The 15,248-nt window shown below is 38.5% G+C and overlaps 1 protein-coding gene across 6 annotated transcripts in view; it reads left to right on the top strand.

Moving 5' to 3' along the window:
• Positions 1-15,248, top strand: part of ptprdb (protein tyrosine phosphatase receptor type Db) — a 115,209-nt gene that overhangs the window by 2,674 nt on the left and 97,287 nt on the right. For all 6 annotated transcript variants that reach the window (XM_072669834.1, XM_072669836.1, XM_072669837.1 and 3 more), the window contains exon 2: positions 8,774-8,798. The gene's annotated coding sequence lies outside the window, so the exon portion shown is untranslated. The remainder of the gene's footprint in view (positions 1-8,773; positions 8,799-15,248) is intronic.

The following is a 15,248-nucleotide window of genomic DNA, read 5'->3' as shown; positions in this document are numbered from 1 at the left end:
AATACATACTGTCGCTAATGCAATAAATGTCCTTGGATAGCTCGGATAGCTTGGATAAATACTGAAAGAATAGCCTCCCTCTCCCCCCATCACAACAGCATTAATTATTACTGAGGTATGGGGGAGAGGGAGGGCCATCTTACCTACCTAGAGAGAATAAGGCCAGTCAGGCTCTCCTGGACTCTCACTATCACTGGGGAGTAACCTAGATATCTCCCAATAATAAATTATATTTACCATAAAATGGCTTGTTTATCTGTTTAGAGTTGTCAGATATATTTGTTATACATCCACATTTCTTGAATATGTATTAATTCTATTAAGCATATACTTTCCTTCCTTTTTTTCAAACTATCAACTGTTTATTTTAAAAAGAAATATCCCAGATGTTCAGTGTGGTCTCAGATTTTTGGATTCTTGGCCATATGTCTTTCACTGACGCCTAGCAACTGTTTTTAATGTGTTTGCAGGCAGGCATCCCCTGCATTCATCTCTAAAAAAAACTGACTGGATGTTTTAGTAAGACAATACAAGATGCCACACTGCTTGTCAAATGATTGAGTGGTTTGAGGAGAAAGAAATTGATGGGATAATGCAGCCACAAGAAACACCAGATTGAGAATTTGCTGAATGTTGTCTAAAAATATACAAAGAAGATGTGGATAGAAGTTACGTATGCACAGTGATTACGTCCTGCAAGGCTAAATGAACTGTTAAGACTGGATACCTTAAAGTAGTGTGCATGGAAATAGAAAAGTTTTGCTTGTTACTAAAACAAAAATGTCTTTACACTCCTAAAAAGAATGTTTTTCTTTATTCTGGAAAGAACCGTGTTTGTGAAAGAGATGTGAATTTTACCTTTAAACTTTTATAAAGGTTCTTTACACACATCTCTTTTACAAAAATGGTTCTTCATGGAATAGAAAATGTTTTTCATTGCTCAAAGGACCTTTTGTTGCAACTTCATTTTTAAGAGTATAGTGGCAGATTCTGATGTTTCTGATAGAGCATCAACAATGCAGTGTGAAGAACCTTTAAATGGACTTCATTAAACCTTTAGAAGGTTCTTCACACATACATCCCATTTCAAAGATGGTTCTTAATGGAACAGAAAAGGATTTGTGGTATATTTATTGACTATGCAGATGTTCATAGGCCTGAAGGAATGGTATGGAGTTGAGGAATGATATGGTGAGGCCCATGGGGTAGATTTGGAAAGGAGAGTGGGCTCCATTTCCTGACCAAATGTGAGAACCTGTACATAAACTGAGTGAACATAAGCTGTTGTTTAGGTGGAACATACTTTTGGGTGTATGTAACTGAGATGTTAAGGTGGTCCAGATGTCTGTAGTATGTGGACCATGTATGTAATGGTGGGGGCTAATGAGTGTTCCTTATGCATGATATGCAAACATCCTGCATATGGGAACAGTCCAACAGCATATGACGTATAGTAGGGTATAAAAACACAAGGTATTCCTATGTCGGGGAGAAAGAGAAGAGGGGCACCCAGAATTGTCGGACTCTCTCCACACTGTACTTTTGATTGAAATAAAATGTTTCATTGTTACAACTGAAAGACGGTGGTCACAAGTCTCCTTTTAAACAAGTCCTCCTCCGGAGAAAGACGAACCACGACAGGTTTCTCTGTGACATCCCTCAAAGATCCCTTCGTAGCACCTTTGTTTTTAAGAGTATACTGGTGGGTCACCACTGTGGCGCTGTCATATGGTTGCACTGGACTGTAGCTAAATGCTGAATGATATGATGAGGTTTAATGAAATATTTAGCTCACTGTTCCTCACTCAGTGGAGGCTAACCCAGAGGGAGAGGGTAACCATTTGATTCCACTGCAGGAATAAAATAGTTTGTCTGTTTTTACCAATACTTTTACTAAAAAGTGTCATGCCTGGTTTACACAACACACTGTTATAGTACTGGACACTTGCACCATATTGGGACTTGTATGTCTTAACAGTCTATGGGACCTCTGCCCTCCACTTAGCAGAGCTTCCCTGCTCTCAACACTCCTCAAGCAACTAATGAACTAATTAACACACCCTTCCCAGGGTTGGACTGAGTGTGAAAGAGCAGGGAAAACACTACAGCTTGCAAGGAAGTGGTACCTCAGGACCCAAGACTCTGGGACTGATTAATTTAATATTTGCTGTCCTGCTGTTGGGTTTGGACATCTTTTACGCACTCTTATAACTTAATAATAACTCATCATTTTGTACTGTTATCCATGTACATACTGATGAATAAACCGTAGAATGTGGACCTGGACCTAATTTACCCTAAACCTAAAGTTTTTGGTTGACTGGTCAAATTAACCAAACGGTAAAAATCTATAATGCTTACTAGAAATTAGACATGTTGTAGACGGAGGATATAATATGTATTACATGCTAAAATGGTCTCAACGATTTAGATTATTTTTCAGGATCAAGCTAAATTAAGGCTAGCGCTAGAGATTGGCATTTTAGCCAAATTTGACGTTCAGTAATATGCAAATAATAGCCTTATATTCCAATATTACCTCTCTCAAGCACTAGTTGAATATTAGCAGCGCCCCTTGTGGTGACTGGCCAGGCTGACTGTTACACAGTGTCCTACAGAAGGGCCAGTCAAACCCAGATACACACCACAAACAGCCAAAGTAGATGCCATGTGACTTGACAAGTACACAGAGAGGACACATCAAAAGATAATAAGCTAAATGCTAGGTGTGCTTTTTCTAGCCTAGTCACATCATAACTTAACAGCTTTTAGCTAAAAATCAACACGTTTGTGAAGGTAAATTACTAACCTGCCAAACCCGCACTATTCAGATAAGTATATAATGTATATGTACCGAATAGTATTATTGTGTAGCAAGCAATTTGGACGCCACTGTTCTCTTTGCTCTAAAACAATGCAAAGAAAAAGCAGCTAACTGATGAGTTGAACCTAGTGTGTTTGGGCAGGAAAATCACTGAACTGTGTGGAATCCAGCTGAGAAGCAGGGAATCACACAGAGCCTCAGATAACTGTAGCTCGTTTTCCACTTTAGTTGGACTGATTTACTGGAAGTAAATCTTTGAAAACTTTGAACATAATTTAGTGATTTCAACTAAGTTCAGTGGTATAGGCATTGCTGTTAGTATGTTGTACTGACCCATGCTTTTTATACTTATATAGTTTACTTACAAATGAGTTTAAATAATTAGTAATTGAAAAACACCTGAACAGGTGTTTGCTGTAACAGGTGTCTTTGTCTTGCCTTTGTGTTTTCCCTTCCTGGTCTGCACTTCAGCACATGGCTCTGTTCATGCTCTAGCCCCACCTTATCATTAGTGTTCCCACCTGTGTCTCCTTTGTAGCCCTGCCCTCTCGTTATCTTGCCCAGGTGTTCCTGTCTGTGTCTTGTTCTCTTAAACCCCTGTGTTTGCTCTGTTGATTGTCTCTATTGGCTCTCTGTGTTTTGTTAGTTTGGGGTTTGTTTCTTTCTGTTTGTATTATGGATATTTCTGTACTTCTGAATTCTCTGACCTTTGTCAGGAAGGATTCGCTCGCACTCGCATCCTGCCTCAACCTGCCTCAATTTGTTTTAGATGACTTACTACAGACTACTCAGAATTACTATTTTAAGTCAACTGTGCGTACATTCCCAATAACGTATTAATGTTGGGCTAAGTAATGTGACATTTCCTTCAACTTAGAATTTGTAAGTCATATTTACTTAGTGTTACATGTGTAACTTACATTCTTCACACATCCATGGCACTGTAAAATCTGATCGATGGCAAAGTAAACACAAAACTCCATCAGTTTGGAGCTGGATAGTTGATAATGATCTGAAAATGATATCTATCAACATTACTTGTTCTTAGCTCTTTAAAATGGATATCAGTATTTATGATAACATTTACGGTCTGGCCTTAAAGTGGCCGTCAGTTAATGTAAAGCATTTACAAAAAAACAGTGTGAGGTGGTCCTGACAGCTGGATGAGTACCTACACAACACTGATAAACACTCTAAGTTGTCAATTTGCTGTTGGTATTCATCGCGATTTACGTATCGCCTCTGAGTAGTTCTTTATACACTGCCAGTGAATAAATCACAGGACTTGATCCACAATAATCCTGATTTCAAGGGCTCTCTCCCCCCCTCACCCCCCCCCCCCCCTAGATGTGTGCTCAGAGAAGAGGGGGGGATGGGGACGAGCGAATGGTGTAGCACCCCGCTCGCACTGTGAGGATGACTTAGTCTCTCTCACCTTCACATTGACACCTCATCTGTTATCATTAGGCACAGAGTCAAACAACTTTCTCGAGACGCAGGGTATGAGAGAGAGAGTGTGTGTGTGAGAAAGTGAGAACGAGAGTGAGAAAAGAAGGTATCAGAATATCTAAGCGTGTGTGTGTGTGTGGGAGTGTTTGTTTTCATACATTCTGGAACAAAGCTGTTCTGACATTGTAGGAAGCCAGAGCAAAAACCTGTAATGTGAAAATTAAAGTATTTTATGACATATAAGGATTCAAATACAATACATATGGGACATATTATTATTATTATTATAAATAGGTCATTATGTATATAATACATTTTGTAATACATTACTATTTGTGATATATATTTGCAATACATATAGGCCATTTTTAAAAAGTAATTGCATATAATATGTATAGGACATATTATTACACATATGAGTAATCACACACATATGGAACATTGGATATAGATAATAAATATATAATACATAAAAGCTGTTAGTATTTCATATACTAATGTATAGACTAATGTAAGTACTTACATAAACAATGTATATTAGACTTACATTAGATTTATGTAATTAGGTATAAGTAATGTCCCAGTAGTAATATATAAGTGTTTGTATACAAAATACATATGGGAAATACTGTTTTATATATAGGTAATGTTATAAACCTTTGGGCCAATATTATTACATACAATTACATTTACAATACATGTGCAGCATATTATTATATATAGGTAATTACATGCATACACACATATATGTTTATCATATACAAATACTAACATTTATAATATATATGAAATATTTTATTGTTAGATAAGTACATATATAATGCATATAGGACATTATTATCACATATAATATATTTTTGGTTTTGGTTAACATATATGTTTTATGTGTATTTTTATTACACATAGGTATTTCCATGTGTATAATACATATTCAATACAAAACATAAGGGATATATGATTAGAAATTAGTTCTTAGTTACAAATAATTAGTATGGTACACATGGATGGTACTACGTCCTGACATCGTATATAAACAAGCATGCGTGTGTGTGCGTTTGAGCATATGTGGTGTGACATCTTAGAGATATCTCTCTGTGTCAGTGATGGACACAGCTGGGTCACATTTATGACCTGCTTTGGTGGCATGCACACACACTGACACACATAGCAGAATTTAGGGGTCAGCGTGTTGACTCGACGTGACCTCTGAACTGTCCAGCAGTTTGAAATCTGCTGAGTATGAAACACAAATTTGCAGCAATCTGGCCAAATCTTATATAGAGAGACTTTATGTGGTATAACAAATAATACAGTATATTTTTAGCAATGCTAATTTACACTGAATTATTAACTGAATCAATAGCTGCGTCTGAGCTCTGTTCACTGTGTAGTGCGCTATATTTGGTGAATGTCACATTTTGTAGTAGTGTGTGAAACGTTATCCTCTTACCATTCCCAAAATGCGCTGGCCCTATCATAAGGAGTATCATGAGGTTGATCCCACATGATTCCGGTCCAAGTAGTTGTGAGTCCAAGAGAACGCTCTGATGTAACAGCAGACGTAACAGAATTGGAAGTTAGCGTTTTTGTCTAAGCATGTTTATCTGTCCAGTGATGCAGCGTTGGCGGCTTTTTTTTTTTTTGGAAACAGTACTGATCAAATGCATGCCAAATACAGTGTCAGCCTCATGTTAGCAGTTGTATTAAAGGTGTTGCAAGTTGGAGTATTGTAATGTGAATATTGAACTATCAGTATTTTGTACACCACACTGTATAACGCAAATGCATAACTCCTACAGTTTAAAACAATGGTGTAAAATTATATTAAAATATCGAAATATTGTGATATTATGTTGCAATACTGTGTTGAAAACTGTGTTGACTGTGTTGATTTGTGGCAAACAGTGGTTCATTTTATGTTGTGTTTCAAATCTGACTAATAGATTGTACGCTGTCTTCAGATGCCGCCGTTCTGATAATTTTATTTTACCTGGATTTTATGCATATGAAATATACATACATACATACAACTTCAATGTCAGGGCTCCATTTAGACCATAAGGGGTTGGATTCCAGCACAGTTTGTCATTTTCCCTGCTTAAACATACCAACTAAACCTAGCAATTAGTGACCAATGATCATGCCGTGCTGGACACTGGCCCCTCAGGGCTGTATAAACCAGTGTAACATGTACAAAATCCTGCCCTTGAAACAGGCAGTGTTTTACAGAGCAGTTTGGGGACCGTTAAGAGACTGTTTTATGTAAATACGTCCGAATCAGAATTGCTTTATTGGCCAACTACAGTTACTTTTATGAGACATTAGTCTTGGTGGAATTGGTGAGTACATAAATGGACAACATTTGGAGGTTGTATACATCATTTAATACAATCTGTTCTCTAAATTGTTAAAAAAAAGAATTCGTGTGAAGTTACTAATTTGGAGATCCAAGGTATTTAGTTCTGGTGTTCTGTTACGTTGTGCTACCCATCGATATGTGCTACTGAGTTTTTTTTACAATTTTACTATTACTGTGTTTTTTATGGTAATTCTGTTTTCTTTAATGTGCATTGCACAATCTGAGCTGGCTGTTATTATTTGCCTTAGTGTTCTAAAAGTACACAAAAATAAACTTAAAATAAAAAGAAACAATTTCTTATCACTTAAATTGCCTTTATTTTTATCCTGATACAGTCATTTAGGCTATCCAAATATCCTACATATACTGCTGCTGGGAGCATTTTCTGATATGGTGCTTTTAGCTGAAAATACCCTACTGTATTTAGGCAGCTTTACCTGTAAAGACACACTATAGTAGCACACTTTGACAGGGTTGGCACAACTCGACACAGCACCGGCAGCAATAAAATATTTACCAAATAATCCCAAAGCTTGTTATACAGCTACACATTATATACAGAAAGTAAACTGGAAATGTAGAATATATACCCAGATGAATGATGCAGATACTGCAAGATATACCTGCTTATGTTCGGCATGCAAATAGTATAACAAGGCCAGTGGTGCAGCAGAAAGAAATCCCACTCCCACTTCTTCAGCCCTGGTTTGCTTTGTAGGGGCAGTGGTGGATCAGTAATTAGAGCACTGGGTGATTGATCACAGCTACCTGGTTACCCAGGTCTGGTAAGCTGGCACTGACAAAACAGTGTAGTGTGTGAAAAGGAATGTTCAAATTAGGACGTGTCAAACATTTTAGATTTTAGATTTAGATTTAAAGATGCTTGCTGGGCCCCAACGGATAGAGAATTGACTGCAGATTTTCTTCTTTGAAAAGCCTAAGTCTGTGTGTTGCGTCATGAAAAGCATGTGCGAATCGGGAGCAGTTCTGGTGCTTATCATAGATGAAGGCTCTTTAAACTGCATACAGCTCAGGACACACCGAGGAACATAGGAACTGGGGGCTACCCAGTATTTTTCACGCATATGTAAACTGATCAGCCATAACATTAACCCAAACTTTGCAGCCTAAAACAAGCTCTGATCCCTCAAAGCATGAACTCCACAATACCTCTGAAGATGCCCTGTCCTGGTGTCCTGTCATCTAGAAAAGTCATCTAGATCCTTATGCTCAAAGTATCAATTTTATGAACTGACTGTTTACTTGCTACCTAATGTATCCAATACCAATAATTTATCACCAGTGATTTTAATGTTGTGGCTGATCGGTGTTTGCCTATGCTGACTATGTCTATGTCAGTACTTTTGGGATGAGGTGGGGTAGTGACCATCCAGCATCCTGACCTCAATTAAACACTTCCTCAAATCCTCACGGCAACACTCAGAAATCTAGTAGGAAGCCTTTCTTGGACAGTTACTGTCTAAGAAACTAAGAATGAGTAGGGGTCCCAATACTTTTGTCCATATTATAGTCTTTATATCTCAAGAGGCTTGTATGTGCTCATTCACTTTTCCCTCTAAACTTATTGTGGAGATTTTATGATATATTACATTTTTTAGTCTTTTTGAGTCTGGGTTACACTTTATTGAAGGATAGCCTTCTCAAGGCCGACTGACATTAGCCTGTTTATGATGACTGGCGTAACCCTTCATCAACCTTTCCAAAGGCTTTATTCTAATACGCGTTAACTGCTCGAACACTTTCGGAGGTAAAATGACACTGAAAACTGACAAAAGCTGAAAACCTGTATAAATGTTAATGCCGTTTTACGTCAGTTGTCATGGAGGGATCATTTAGGTGTCATGTAGCCGTTAAACTTTACTCTTTACACTATGAATGCTACAAAGACCTTATGCCACAGAAATGGAACATTCAAACAAGAGGGAAAAATGGTCCTAACCTTGTCGTATGTTCATGTAAAATGTCCTAAAATTGCATTTTCGAGAGGTGTAAGAAGGTAAAAACCTGAAGAAATGAAGCTACAGGGTTTTTTTTTGCTAAGACAGTGGAAGCTGGTAACAGCGCTATGTTGTGCTGACTTGATGTGGCGCTAACCTCTCTGTCTCTTTCTCTCTTTTCAGACCGACTCTGCGGAAGAACGGAGAGGTGAGTGAAAAGACTGGTGTTTTGTGTGTGTTTTTTTTGTAACGGTGTGAGTGGGGGGAACATGAACAAGGAGTGGGAACTTTCAGGGGTGTGAAACATGAAGGTGGTGAGCAAAGCACGATGCACGCAGAGGTGATAAATCAATCTGTTTGTTTCATCTCCGCAAAAGCAGAGTCAGAATTGAGGATGTTATTTTTGAGCGCACCTGAAAGAATATGCTCCTCGCTGGTAGAAAGGAACTGATAGTATAACGTTCCTCTCCTTCTCCCTCAGCCCTGTTCGTCTCGGCCTGTCTAATGGGTGTGTGTGTAGTGGTCTTGCTCTGTTTAGATGTTTTAATATATCTCTCAGACTGAGCTGGAGGGGGCTGATGTCCACTGTGATCAATGAAACCCTCCATTCAATGAAATCTTAGTCACACACGCACACACATACACAGATGTCTAACTGTTTTCTGTCCTTTAGAATCCCACTGTCTCAAGCGAGGACACGTGGATCATTTGCATAAAGGACATTTCCAAAAACAGCCAGACTCTCTCTTTGTATAATGGCTTAAATAATGGCCTTAAAGTAGGGTGACCATATTTTTATTTTCAAAAAAGAGGACACCTGGGACACATTGGTCTCTATCATGGTTAGGATGTTGTGGCTGGAGAGCTTCAAGGAGGCATAAGTTGTAGGACCTCTAAAACCATGCAGCTGTGTTAATGAACATTTAACAGCACTAAGAAATAGCCTTAAAGGCACTGTATCCGATTCTGGTGAACCAAACAAACACACCCCTCCCTTCAGCGCTCCTTCAGAAGCTCCGCCTCTAAATTCATGCATTTTTTTGTGGCCATAAAAAATGAGCAGAGCATCATCGTCCCTTTTCATTCCTTTCAACATTTGGAGACCCCCCCCACCGTCCAAATGTCTCACCAGTCATTACGCCTGGCTTCACCCTTGCCTTTTTGTTCAGCTTTTGTTCGTGATCCGTTTTTGGCTGTTTTTAGGCCGTCTCTCCTTGACAATGCATGTACACAATTAAAAGTATAAGATCCTTAAGGAATATTTAGAGGCTCTTCAGTTTGAAACTATGGAGGAACCTTCAAGGAAACCTTTTTTTTAACTTAAAGGTTCCTCAAAGCACCTTAAGAGGTTGAAGACCCTCCAAAAGGTCTTCAATGATCTTGTACTTTTAACAGTGTTCAACACGCGTTTAATCAGCTGTTGCTGATTGGCTGGAATAGTGTTGGCCTGAGCCACTTTGTTGGGTTTCCCATTTACAGAGCCAGGGCTGAGTATGAACACAAAACACAAGAAGTGAATGGGATTAAAATCATATACAGCACCTTTAATAGTCGACATTGCTCAATTCCTTTCATTTCAGTGTATGTTTCTTAAAATAAGGAAAAAAGCAAGAGCAGCATTATTCAGAATCACAATTTGCAGTGTGCTTGCTTTTTTACTTGGGTTTCATCTTTAGCTTGTAAGGTAGGCTGTTTTTTTTAAATATACTTTTAGCTAGATTCTGCTAACGCTCTTGTCTTAAGGTTAACATAGAAGCTTGGTGCTAATTAGTTGATTGAGGTGCTGATTCAGGTGTAGTTTCAGATCAGCTAAAAGTGTGAACTGCAGAGGAGGAGCCAAGTGCCTCCAATCATGATAAATTAGGTGTGTAGCCACTCAGAAATCAGTGTGCTTGCTTTTTTACTTGGGTTTCATCTTTAGCTTGTAAGGTAGGCTGGTTTTTAAATATACTTTTAGCTAGATTCTGCTAATACTCTTGTCTTGGGGCAGAGTCGCTTGCTGTCTTCAAATGCAGACTGAAGATCCATCTCTTCAGCAAATAGCAGAGTGGTCTCCTTACTGACTAGTGTTAAGTAATGTCTAACTTTAGAGGTTTTTTTAAATTATTAGTCTATTCAAACTAGCTGAGATTTTCTTGGGTAAATAGCAAAGCACATTTGTACATTGCTGTGGATAAGAGCATCTGCTAAATGCCTTAAATGTAAATGTAAATGTAAGTTTCTTGCTCATGGGCTCCCCCTACATTCAGGAAGTGTAAGTCATGCTTTCCACGTATTTTTGAACAAGTCGAGAGATACAGAACAGTCACTGAAAGTAAAAGAAGCATGTGGGCTGATACTGTAGAGTACAGGACTTGTCTTTTCAATGGATTTGCAGGAATACCCGAGCTAATCTCTCCAATCTAATCTCCATGTGCTGCAACTCTAACATCTTGGTGGATAGCCAAGAATTTCTTTATGTTGTTAAACAGGTTTAAGTAGCAAAAATCTCATATCTTCACAGCCACTTGTGCGCAATATAAAAATGTAAGCAATTCTCTCTTTTTTTAATCATCAGCGTTGTTTTAATATTTTTAATATGTAACAAACATGATCGAACAAAGCCATAAATTCAGCAGCTGTTATTGCGTTTGTGAGACCAACTGCTGCCGCCAACAACATAAATATATTATAAACTGTTTGCTTCAAACATCAGTGGTACTGCTTCATTTCTGTACTTAAAGCAACACTATGTAGCATTTTTACCTTTAAATAACAGCTTCAAAATCATTGTGATGCTTCACTGCCCTGTAATAGGGAGAGTAGTGTCTTCATTGTTGCCACTCCGGGCTTGGAGTGCTTCTGTATGCTTTGGAGTAATCAGTCCACATGCTTCTTACGTTTTCAGCGACGGTTCATTATCTCTCAGCTAGTCCAGAAAAATGTGTTCTTTAGTGGTGGCTCAGAGCGCAAATTACACTTTATGACTGTCATTAGATCCCAGGAGCAAAAAATGGCAATGCCAATGACACTCTAAATGTGAACACAATAGCAGCGTTCCAATGCTTGGGCTGCAACCGATATAGGTAGGACTAACCTATGGAAACCAGTAGCTTACTGGTCACACAAATGGAACAGTCTAACGAGGCAACATGGGGACATCACCATAAAGGTTCTGCCTCTTGCAACTTGAGGCCCCTTGCATTTTAATTTTTTTTTACAAAAATGAATTCTTGTAATTGTAATAAATGAGAAAGAATTATTCTAACTTTTTAAAACGAACCCTTCTACTGTTTTCATGGTGCTTATCCCCCCCTTTGCATCAAACGTGCTCAGAAAACTGACCGTTTCACAGTTGGTTTGGAATGATTTGTCACATTAATACTTCCATTCCATTCCATTACATTCCAGTATTGGAAGCCTTGTGAAAGCTGCAGGAACGTTCCTAAATAAGATAACTTTCTTAAACAAGAAAAGCTGTATACACTACTGTTCCAGAATCTGGAGCACATCTTTTCACATTAATCATTTCTGTTAGTTTGTGTTAGTTAGTTGTAAGCATAAGCATAAATGAAAGCCTGCTGCAGTTTAAGACCAGCTTTTGCTGGTAGCTGGTTTTGTGTGGTCTAAGCTAGTCTTCGATGGTGCAGGTGGTTGAAAAGCTGGCCATCCAGCATCCATCCAGCGTGGGTTTTCTATGTATGGGGGGGAAAGCATTCAAATTGTCATCCGTGGTAATCAACCATACAAAACAGAATAAATAGAGATTAGGTTGACAAAACACAGAAGTATCCCTTTAATACCTAAGGAAGCCAGTCCAAGTAATCAGTAACGTATTGTGTCAGCGTGATGGTAAGTCAGAAGCACCTGTACAGAAGTAAATGAGTCATTTAAATAGATTTCCGTATTCAGTCCTTTTCTAAGAATGCAATTTGTATAACTTCCTGTCCAGCCTAAAGCTAATTGATTCATTTACATCTACCCGAATAACCAGGAATAATGACCTGGGTTACAAACTGGAACTCAAAGTAAGTCTCGGTAATTAACTGATACCTTGCAAATGCCAAATGCCAACTGATACCAATGCAAATAAAAGTAGTCCAACCTTAGTATGACAAACAATAGTGTTATTATTCTGCTCCATGTCCTTTGTTTTTCGGACCACAGTTTAAAGTCTTCTAGGTCTGTTTACACTACTGATGCTCAGCCGATCTTTGTGTATTTTCCCGATTGGTACAGCCAGTTCCAGTTCCGTCTCATTCTGCTAATTCAGTACATTTCTCACACTCGATTTGGCCATGTCTTTGTGTATCTGCAATCTTTCTCTCACACATTTCGTTGCCAAGAGATAATATTATATTTTGAGAGATAAATTTTACCCTGTGTTTTCTGAAGCAATATCTTTGCAAATATGAATGAAGTGTTGGGTCAGGTGTGGTACTGAGAGGGGGCACTTCAGGTGTAGCATCAGGGAGGGATCTCTGGTTTCTACATGATGTGTAAGTGCTTTGAAATCTGAGTCCTTATTTCTAGTAAAATGGAGAGTTAGGGGACATCTTTCAAGCTGTTGTTCAGTTACTGACCTTTGAATATGATATAACACAATTTCTGAGATGATGTGGGAAGGGAGAGGTGAGTGCAAAGACTACAGCCTGCTTTTAAGAGATGTCCTTTCAGCCTGTCAAGCCATATAGCTAAACAGCACACACTAGTGGCTGTCCGAGGTAACTACAGCTTCCTGACAACATCTTCCCAGCTCTGCGTAAAGCCAGAATCCACTCCAACATAAATCCTCCTCATTCCACTAAATCTCTCTCTCTCTCTCTCTCTCTCTCTCTCTCTCTCTCTCTCTCTCTCTTTGTCTCTTGCTCAGGCACACACACAGATACACACACACACACACACACACACACACACTTCATCTTACTAGAATTAGGAATACCCAGAAGTGACTAGCATCAATCATTGCGACAAAACCCTGAGCTTGTCCATTTCGCCCGTCTCCGTCCAAACCTCCTGAGATTGAACACAAAAAAACACCCCTGCTGCACAACAGCCCGGATAACACTGATGATACGGTCCGGGCTTAGATATAACAAAAAACAGACACGCAAATCCAAACACAGTGTGTTGTGGATCAAGAATAGAGCCAGTCACACTCACAACATGTCAGGACATGATCCCTGCTGAACCATACAACCTGTTCTTGCTCGGTTCGAGCTTACCTCACTCACCCCCTGACAAATAGATACTTTCCCTGTTTTCTGACAGCAAAACAGGGCCACAAACCAAGCCTATGTACACAATAGCTTTATAGTGACTAGCTTTTGCTGGTTGCTGATTTCAGATGGTCTAAGCTGGATCTTTGATGGTCAGGGTGATTGAAAACTGGCCATCCAGATGACAACATGCCCTATGCTGGTCAAGAGCTAAGATGGTCAACGAGCTTAATCAGCTTGACTAGTTTAAGATGGATATTGTATTTTTTTTTCCTGCAATTAGCTTTCCATAGGATTTTTTTTTTGTCAAGTTTTCAAATTGTGAGTTTTAAAATGTAACCTTTTATGGATATTATTTTTATTGTAACTTAATTCAGTTATTTTCAGAATAGTGTGCACCTCTGTTCCTCATCATAGTCTCTAAAAATATATATAAAACATAAAATATATAAAGTCAAGTCAAGTCAGATTTATTTGTATAGCGCTTTTTACAATTGTTGTCGTCACAAAGCAGCTTTACATAAATAGTAATTAATAAAAGACAGAGACAAAGAAGAAAGAAGAAATAACGTAAGACATGAAGGATTAAAGACCCCCAGTGAGCAAGCCAACCGTGACAGTGGCAAGGAAAAACTCCCTCAGAGCTGGAGGAAGAAACCTTGGGAGGAACTAAGACTCACAAGGGGGACCCAACCCGTCCTTCTCTGTTTAGAACTATTTAAACATTAATGATAAAAATTACCAAAACTAGATACAACAGATAGTTAATAGTAGTGATATTAATAGTGGCAGATAGTTACGAGTCCAAGTGGTAATAAAATATAACAAATATAAAATATAGATATACAGTGCCTTTCAATAAAATTGAACTACGTCAACTAAGTAAAATGAATTATTTTTCAGAAGATTTTAAAGTAACAGTTCTTCATGGAAAAACACTGAATGCACACATATTTAGTACCATTTTGCTGCAAAAGCAACTTAAAGTTTGTTACAGTAAGATTCTACCTGCTTTGCTCACTGTTTGGGCGGAATTTTCCCCCACTCTTACAGTCTGATTTGCTCCATGTTGTTCTGGTTGGCTTGATCATGTTTGTAGACTACATGATGCTTATGTTTTTAAAATCACACAACAGCCACAGATTCTTACTTAGATGGAGGTATGGACTGTGACTTGGCCACTGTAGAACATTCACCCTTTTGTTGTTCAGCCACCCCTGTTCTGATTTGGCCTTGTGCTTGAGATCATTATGCTGAAAGCTGCAGTCTTAAAGTATCTTCCTATATTTGTTCTATCCATCCATCCAGCCATCAGTTTTAACCAGATGTCTTGTCCTCACTATGGAAAAGCATTCCCACAAGACTTTTCTGCCACCCCCGTACTTAGTGTTTGGGGTGGTGTTTGTTATGGAAAGGTCAGTGTTATGTTTTCACCACACAAACCTTGTATTGAATTTACA

This window comes from Salminus brasiliensis, chromosome 24 (genome assembly GCF_030463535.1).
Source record: "Salminus brasiliensis chromosome 24, fSalBra1.hap2, whole genome shotgun sequence".
Taxonomy (NCBI): Eukaryota; Metazoa; Chordata; class Actinopteri; order Characiformes; family Bryconidae; genus Salminus; species Salminus brasiliensis.
This window is presented reverse-complemented; position numbering and strand designations above follow the sequence as displayed.